At 37.8% G+C, this 9395-nt stretch overlaps 1 long non-coding RNA gene across 1 annotated transcript in view; it reads right to left on the bottom strand.

The window, feature by feature from the left end:
- Positions 1–1101: 1101 nt before the first annotated feature.
- Positions 1102–9395, bottom strand: part of LOC141553340 (uncharacterized) — a 53749-nt gene continuing 45455 nt past the window's right edge. The window contains exons 4-6 of the long non-coding RNA XR_012485412.1: positions 3915–4101; positions 3216–3263; positions 1102–1291 (exon numbers count right to left, since the gene is read on the bottom strand). This is a non-coding gene — a long non-coding RNA (uncharacterized LOC141553340). The remainder of the gene's footprint in view (positions 1292–3215; positions 3264–3914; positions 4102–9395) is intronic.

The raw sequence follows: 9395 nt of genomic DNA, 5'->3' as shown, positions 1-9395 counted from the left end.
TCTTTCCCTCTTTCCTTTACCCCTCTTCTTTGTGATCCATAAGGGATGGTGTTCAGACAGCTGTCAGAACTGTGGGGAAGGATGCTCAAGAATCCAGAGTCCCCTGTGATCTATGAGGGGCAGCTAGGTGGCTCAGTCCGTAGAACAAAAGCTCTGGAATCAAGGGGATCAGAGTTTAAATCTGGCCTCAGACACTAAGTATTATCTCTAGATACATCATTCCAGACCAATCCAGTCCTGTTCTCTTCCTGAGTTAGTAGTCATACATAGACTCTTAGACATACACACACATCCATCCATACATATACCTGTTAGACAACTCAAATTATAGCCATCTTAAACTCAACATGTCCAGAAGGAGCTCATCTCCTTTCTCACTTTTCTGTGATTGACCTCCTTGACTTCCTTTAAGTACCAACTAAAAACCATACCTTTTATAGGAAGCTTTCCCTAACTGCTCTTAATTCAAGTACTTTTTAAAATCCTATTTATAGCTTGCTTTGCATATTTTTGTTTGAATATTGTCTTCCCCATTAGATGTAAGCTGCTTGAAGCCAAGGACTGGTTTTATTTTATTTTATTTTATTTTATTTTTTTGCCTCTTTTTGTATCCCAGCACTTAACATACTGTGTCAGTTCATATAGCAGGCACTTAAAAATGTTTATTGAACTGAATTATTGGTGAAGGTACCACCATTCTCCTTGCCACTCAGGCCCACAAATTTCTCAAATTGCCTCAAATCTAATCTATTGTCAAATCTTGTCATTTCTAACCTCACAACATTTCTCATACATATATCCTGCTCTCCAATTTATAGCCACAATCCTGCTTCAGGTTCCCGATTTGTTGTTGTTTAAACAATTTCATCATGTCCATTTTTCACAATCCCATTTAAGATTTTCTTGGCAAAAATGTTGGAGTGGTTTGCCATTTCCTTCTCCAGCTCATTTTACAGATGAAACTGAGGCAAACAGAATTAAGTTACGTGTCCAGGATCACATAGCTAGTAAGTATCTGAGACCAGATTTGAACTCATTTTCTTTTCTTTTTTTTCTTTTCTTTTCAAAACACATGCATGGATAATTTTTCAACATCAACCCTTACAAAAGCTTTAGTTTTAATTTTTCCACCATTTTTCCCCACCTCCTTCCCTAGATGGCAAGTAATCAATCCAATAGTGAAGGCCGAGTTAGCACCTTGGATGCCTTGGAATCAATGGGAGTCAGGATAAGCAAAAGTCCTTGGTCTTTATTCTTGGTCTTTACGGATAGAAGTATGTCATCATGTCATCTGCAAAAAGTGATAATTTGGTTTCCTCATTATCTATTCTAATTCCTTTAATCTCTTTTCCTTCTCTATGTTGTTTCATTCTTTAATATTAGATTATTTAGTTTCCAATTAATTTTTGGTCTATTTTCCCCTGGACTTCTATTGCATGCAATTTTTTTTTATTGTATTATGATCTGAGAAAAAATGAATTTACCATTTCTGCCTTTCTGAATTTCATTTTGAGTTTTTTATGCCCTAATATAAAGTCAGTTTTTTTATAGGTTCCACGTACTGCCGAGAAAAAGGTATATTCCTTTTTGTTTCCATTCAAATTTCTCCAAATGTCTGTCATCCCTAACTTTTCTAGAATTCTATTTACCTCCTTAACTTCTTTCTTATTTATTTTGTGGTTTTGCTTGATCTGAGATAAGGATTGCTATCCCTGCTTTTTTTTTTTAACCTCAGCTGAAGCACAATAGATTCCACTCCAGCCTTTTACCTTTACTCTAAATGTATCACTCTATTTTAAATGAGCTTCTTGTAAACAACAAATTGTAGAATTCTGGCTTTTAATGCAGTCTGCTATCTATTTCCATTTTATGAGAGAGTTCATTCCATTCACATTCACAGATAAAATTACCAACTCTGTATTTCCTACCATCTTGTTTACCCACAATTATATTTTTCTCTTCCCTTTCTCCCTTTCCCTCCCCCCCCCCCCCGTATTTTGTAACTGATCAGCCCCTCCCTCACACAGCTCTCCCTTTTTGAAGCCCCTCCCCCTTTCTTATACCTTTGCCTTTCTATTTTTGTTCCCCCTTTTATTAGCCCCCTCCCTTCCTTTCTCCCTTTCCCTCCTACTTTTTGATAGGGTGAAACAAGTTTTTCTGTGAAGCTAAATGTGTCTGATATTCTCTCTTTGAGCCACAGATTTGAAATCATGATGATATGTCCTCCTGATTCCAAGCTCAATGCTCTATCCACCGTGCCACCCATCTACATTCCCTATTTTATTACCTTCAAAACAAAGCAAAATCCTCTATTTGACACTTAAAGCTTTTTATCATCTGACACCTTCCTACATTCCAAATTGCAAGTATCATTGATCCTTTTTTCCAGAAAAGGAAAGTGAAGTTCAGAGTAAATAAGGAACTTGCCCAAAGTCAGAAAAATAAGAAGCAAGACAGACACTGAAACACCAGTCATCTGACCTAAAGTACAGCACACTAGAATAGCTGGCTGGTTGGGTTGGGGAAGAGGAGCAAGGAAAAACAAATAGAATATGAAACTATGGTTCCTTCCTTTGAGGCACTTCAGGCCAATAGGATAGCTAAAATGACCTAAGAATTTCCCCAGATAAAACAAGGAAATAAGTACAGACCTAAAAGTACTGGAGGAAGGTAGTGATAAGTGAAGGATCTAAGTCACTAGATTGAATTAGCCAGGGAAAGTTTAATGGAGGAAGTGATTTTTACTAATTTTCTTTTGGGGTTGTCCTCTATATACTCTTTAGATTACTTCTCTACTTCCCTAACTCTTTATTTTTCCATCTAGCACTAACTCCTTAGACGTCCTTTCAGTTTAAGCACAGCATCCTTAAAATCTGAACTATTTTCTTTGTCATTTTTGTTTAGTCATTTCCAATTCTTTGTGACACCATTTGGGGGGTATTCTTGGTAAAGATACTGGAATGGTTTGCCATTTCCTTCTCCAACTTATTTTACAGGTGAGGAAATTGAGGCAAGCAAAGTTAAGTAACATGCACAGTGTCACCAGTTGGTAAGAATCTGAGGGAGAATTTGAACCCTTGACTTTCTAATTCCAGGCCCAATGTTCTATCTTCTTCTGCCACCTAGTTAACTGGAGATATCTTTTATCCCTTGAATATTTATACTAAAGGCAAGAATGTGGCAGGAGAAGAATTGATAATAATCTTTATTCATACCTTCCTTTAATCCACTCTTTTTCAAGAGAGAGCCAGAGTCCTTAGGGCCTAAAAGAAAGGAGATTCTTCAAATCACTCATTCACATAATAAACATTTATAAGGGCCTACTGTGCACCAGGCACCATGCTGTACAGTAGGGATGCAAAAAGAAATCCACATAGTTCCAATTGGGTTTTTTGGCAGAACCCCATGAAAGCATTTTAACCAGGGAACATCCCCAAAGGGATTAAACAGTAGTTACAAGGTATTCCTAACTTTAAGTCAGATAATAAATCAAACAATGAATTGTGATTCAAAAGAATAGAATAGACTTAATTTTTTCCTAGTAGCACTTTTCAATAGCTTTTATTTGGGAACTCAGCTGGACATTGCAACTTAAAGCCTTATCTTTGACTAAAGAGTTTTAAGATTTCCTTAATCAAAGAGAGGTTGTTGTTTTTTTTTTTTTTTAAGTCATTATACTGTAATTCAGAAGATCAATTTAGCTTATAGGTATCTCTGAAGAACATAAGATTAGCCTTTGGCCTCTAAATGAAAAGAAAGATGGTGGAATTTATTTTTTTTTTCTTCAGCAGGGGAAGGAACCACTTGATCTGAGGATTGCATCTGAAGCCCAATGGGAGGAGATAGTAAGATTTACCTAGCATAAAAAAGGAGGAAGAGAAAGATAAAACCCAATAGGAAATAGACAAGATAACCTAGTGCAGGTCCAGGTGAGGGCTGTTGGGAATAGGCTCAGAGAGCATAACATATTCTGAAGACATCTGTGATCCTATGGCATCAAAGGCATGAGTTGCTCCACTATATATGTGGATTTGGACTCCACAGACCTGATTTCACATCTTTGTTCTCCACGTACGGCTTCTGTGACCTTAATTTCTTCATCTGTAAAATGAAACAGTTAAACAATTTAATCTTTATGAAATATAAACCCGTATGAGTCCTATTCACAGTTTCTAGTCATATTCATTCCTTGGTGGAAGGTTTTTGGTGGAATTGTGTTATTCCCGACTAATGAGGGAAAGGGTGGGTGGGGGGTTGGGAGGTATTGAGTAACTATATATTCTTCCAGTTTTTCTGGGAGTGCATGTTTAAGTGGAGGCAACTCAATGAAGTTGGATGTGCTGATACCACATAGTCAGAAGACACCAGGAAATTAGAACGGAAACTCTCAACCCAGAGCCAACTGGGCCATGCTGTAATTGAACTGCACACCCCAAGGCAGTGCCATATCTCTTCCCTGGCAGTCTGAAGTTTGGTATGGAATTTCTCATTTGACTACATTAAATAGGGTATGTATCTTTTACACATCACCAACTTGGCCTATCCATATTTTCATGACGAAATCCGGTATTTTCCAGGAGAAAGGAGCTTCCATCTCCCATTATAGTCCTTCTCATGTTACAGCTGAACACATGGCTCCAAGCCTCAGCCCTATTATTTTTCTTTTGTGGCTGAATTAGATTTAAATGACCTGTTTCATTTGTTTGTCTCTAAATGCAGTCAGACCTAGGTCCAAGCTGTACCCCTTCACACCCTATAACCACTTTGGAGCTAAGTGAATAGGGTTTTCCAAATATAGTTCTGCAGGCAGTTTGTTAGTCCTTCTAATGAGACACAGTAATTGCTTCTGCGATTTTCCAGAATGAAAATCAACCTCTGAGGAGCAGCTGGTTAGTTATGATGTTGCCGCTGCCTCCAGTACTCCTGCTCCAGGAAGCCAGTGAAATGGGGGTGGGGCTGGATAGAGTTGGGGGGAAAAGGAGGAAGAAGTCCTACCCTACTGTCTTATTTGGAGGAAGGGCCTGGGAGAGGAGGAAGGATGAATGTGCTTATGGTAGGCAAACAGTGAAAAAGAAAGGAATTGTTGACATTGTTTTGAAGGGAAAAGAGAAAAGGAAATTAAAAAAAAAGAGAGACCTTGTATTTCCATGATATTTTAATTTCTGCATTTCCACCAAAGGGAAACTCATAGCCTAGTTGTTTTCAGGTGATCAGTGGTGCTAACTCCTTTTTGGCATTATTTTGTGACTCATTCTTTGCTTTATCCTTTTCCTTGAGCTGTTTGATGTACCCTCTGGAAAGTTCATTACAAGAAGACTATAGTAGGCAGACCACCTTCTTCTTGGTCTTAATGCCTCTGTGACCTTAGAGGGAAAAAAAATCAGTCTTTGACTTCAGTTTCTTTGTCTGTAAAATGAAGAGATTGGAATAGATGAACTCTATATCTACAAAAATAAGCAACTATTAAGTTCCACCCAAAATCTCAATGCATGTGCACTCTTCTGGTTCTTGTGGGGGAGTGTACCCCAGATCTAGGACTATGGCACTAGACTGTTACTTGACTAAGAAGTGGGCGCTTTTAGGTCCATAATGACCTTAGGATCTATGAGGATTGACTTTATGGGTTCACTGGTGTTTCTGATGACAGCAGGCAGATATAATACACAGTATAAAAATAAACTCAAATAATTATTCTTAAGACTTTCCTATTTTTTGAGGGTTTTTCAGATTTGGTATAATAATAATTCATATTTATATAACAAAGTTTAAAAACAATTTCCTCACACTAATCCTAGAAAGGAGAGAAAGTAAAAATATTTCCCCCCATTTTAGGATGAGGAAACTAGGATTCAGCTGGCTCAAATAATTTACACTGATTCCCTAGCTAGTAAGTATAAGAGGTGGCATCTGAACTTAAATTTCTTAACTCCATCTTACATTCTCTCCATCATTTCGCGTAGGCTGCTTTTATTAGGTTGCTATAGACTGCAGCATCATTAGATTATAAAATCAAAACTTTGGAACAGAAAAGGATAATAGTAATTACCTAGAGTCTATCCTTCTTGTTTTATAGTGGAAATCTAGGCTTAAAGATATTAAATGGTTTGCCAAAGTCACACAGCTAATAAAATATCAATTCACATGGTTTGAAGAACCTAGGCTTTCTGGACTCCAAGCCCAGCATTCATTCCAACCATCATGTTTTGTTGATTTTCTGGCCCTGCCATCGGATCTATCTTAAACCAGGGCTGCGGGCAGGAATGGCCCTTTGTAGGAGGGGATATTGCAGTGAGATGTGAACATTCCTTTTGTAACATCCTTCTCATCTTTATTTGTCAATAACTTTACCAGGCTAGAGTTGACAGCCTGTTTTTGTTCTTGTTCTTACCTAGCAAACTTGATTTAAATGTTCAACAAAAACAAAAAAATTCTTGTGATTCCAAATCATGGAGAAAACAAATGATAAAAGTTCATAAAAGACTAAATGATCCTAATGGTCCAGGTTCATCAATCAATCAGCCACTGATGGAGCCTCCGTTGAGGAGGCAGTGTTGCCCTTGGTGTGGTGGATGATGGAAGAGACATGAATTCTACCCTCATGCTGCACACAATCAGCTTCGTTGGAGAGATGACTAAAATATGTGAAAAAATAATTGATAATAACAAAGCAGGATATGAGATATTAACAGAAGAAAAGAGAAAACAGTGCTCTTAGAGTACAAAAAGGAATGTTCTTAGTGTGGTTTGGTTGGTCAGGGGAGGCTTCACAGAGGAAGAACAAGGGCTGGATTTGAAGGGGTTATCAGGAGATCATTGGACATCAGAAAGCAAGACAAGTGTGACTTGACAAGGGCATACTTACTAAAAAAGTCATATCAGGCAGTCAGAAAAATAGAAAGAATGGCATAGGGAAACCAAAATAGATACTACATTGGAAACTCTAACAGAGCAACAGTTAATAAAAGTAGATCTAGAAATAATTGGGTGCTCCACTTAGGTAGGGACTAAGATTTTCTAATTTTGCATGTTCAAAGCAAATTTTACCAGGAATATTAATGCTCCAACAGGTCAGTCTAATTATTATTGGCTTTAATTAGCAGTCAACAAGCTGTAACATTCTTTACCTGTAACCAAATGGCTTTCAGAAAGGTGCTAAATTTTTTCTTTGGCCTTGAAAACATCAAAAAGATGGTTCTCTATTTGTGTTTTATACCCTGCATTTGCCAAGGGATTAGGGACAAAATGATAACAGCAGAAGGAAAATATTTGGGAAATTCAATTTGGGTCATATGACTAAAAGGCAAGCTCAAGTTGTGACCATTATAACCAGACTTATTTGCTACATGTACATGTTTGCATCAATAGATATATCCCCATAACTGCTAGTCTATCTTGATATAATAACTTTAGTTTTAAACAATTAACTTTGTCTGCCTAGTAAAGGAATACCTACCCTATATCTATGGATACCTATACTTCCCTTGGCCTCTGATTTTACAATCTTTAAAGCATGGGCACAAGAGGTGGGTGGTGGGATAGGGATAGACTTATTTGACATGATTCTATAATAATACATGATTCTATAAAAATACATTATATAAAAATTATTTATCATTACTCAACTAGGCTCCCCCCCCAAAAAAAATCAAGAATTTCATTTGGAGAAAGGGCCTGGGGGAACAAGGAGGATGAATGTGTTTCCTCTATTTTGAATTATATCCTCTGGGGTGAAGACCTTTCAATGGAAGTCTGAATGTCTGGCCAATCACAGAGTCACGGGTTTGGAAGGGACCTCAAAGATCATTTAGTCTGAACTATAGCTGAAAAAGAATTCCTCCTAAAAGAGGTCAGATAAGTGACTGTCCAACTTTTCCTCAAAGACCTTTTAGCCACTCCATTTATTGTGCACCTAATTTTCGTTGACTTGATCTGGGTGCGTATTATAAAATACATATATAGACAGTGGGAAAAATTCATTGTAAGTGTAAAAAGTTCAGCACAAATGAGTTGTTATCTTTACCTCCCAATGACCCAGCACGGTACCTTATGTATAGTAAGCCTAGAAATCCATAGCTATATAAAAGAGAAAGTCAGCAACCCAAAGTCATCTGAATGTTTTACACAACTTCACACATTTTTCTATGAAAATAATTGGGGGCTTGGGGATTGGTTTAATTAGGTCTTTTAATTTTTCGAGCTATGAGCTTTGTAGGAAAAAAAATGTCCATAGGCTGTAGAGCAGTAATGTGGATTGAATTAACACAGTTTTGTATCAAATAGCTATACTTTATGTAATTGTTAATAATTTCATCTTCGAGTGCACAGTCCTGCAAGACATGCTTTATCCATCTGAAATGAATAACAAAATTAGATCATTATGTTTTAGGGAAAAGATTGTTTAAAGTTGACCCAGTTTCCTAGGCACAGAGGAGAAGAACAAGAAGGGGAAAAATACAAGAAGGAAGAAAGAAAATATTCAGGAGCAAGGAGTAATATAGAGAAGGATAGTCAGGGGGCTAAGGAGCTGTCGGATTCGAGGAAGGGACCCTCCATCAAGTGAGCTTGCTTTCCTCACCCATGGGGGGCTGAACATGAAAGAACAGGTTTCAAGTGCCCAGCTGGGGATTGGCAGGGATAGAATCTCAGATGTATGACTGGTCTCCATTAATGTTCCAGAAAGCATAATCAGACCTCCAGGGAGAGACCAGCTCACTTAGGAGGTATTTCTCTCCAGGAGGCATACCACTTTGTGTATTTATGATGAAAAAATATGTTGTCCCAAAGGAACTCAAGAGCTTTTGGGATCAGATCCTGCCAGCTGCTTCTTTCTCCATGGTGTATCTAGGACCAGCCCTTCTTTCTCTGGATCCCATTTGTGGTACTGACTGGGATTTGAGTTTCAGGTTGTGGTGATGGTTGAGCAACTATGCTAAAAAGGAAAAGCTCCAACAGGCATGATCAATCTATCATCTGGTAATTGTTAAGTGCCTACTTTGTGCCAGGTACTATACTAGATATTGGGGATACGGAGATAAAAGTGAAATAGTCTCTGCCTTCAATGAGCTTCCATTCCAATGGAGGTGGGAGAAAGAGAGAGCACACATATAGGAAGTGGTAGAAAATGGAGGGGGTTTTGGTCTAGACCACACATTCTTAACTCAGGATCTTTAGACTTAGGTTATTTCAAGGGGGGTTGTTATTTTTTGATAGTTGTTTTATCAGCAATTCACATGATGTCAGTTAATTATATGGAAGTAGAAGATGTGCCCATGAAATTATAGGTTTTTCAAAATATGAATTACATAGTCATATGCTGCAATCTGGCACAGTAAGTCAAGCAGGCTCAGAGTCCTCTCAAGGATCTGGGCAACTCCATCAATCAATAAACATACATT

The sequence above is a fragment of the Sminthopsis crassicaudata genome, chromosome 1 (genome assembly GCF_048593235.1).
Source record: "Sminthopsis crassicaudata isolate SCR6 chromosome 1, ASM4859323v1, whole genome shotgun sequence".
Lineage (NCBI taxonomy): Eukaryota > Metazoa > Chordata > Mammalia > Dasyuromorphia > Dasyuridae > Sminthopsis > Sminthopsis crassicaudata.
The sequence above is the reverse complement of the archived record's forward strand: the minus strand, read 5'-3'. Positions and strand labels throughout refer to the sequence as shown.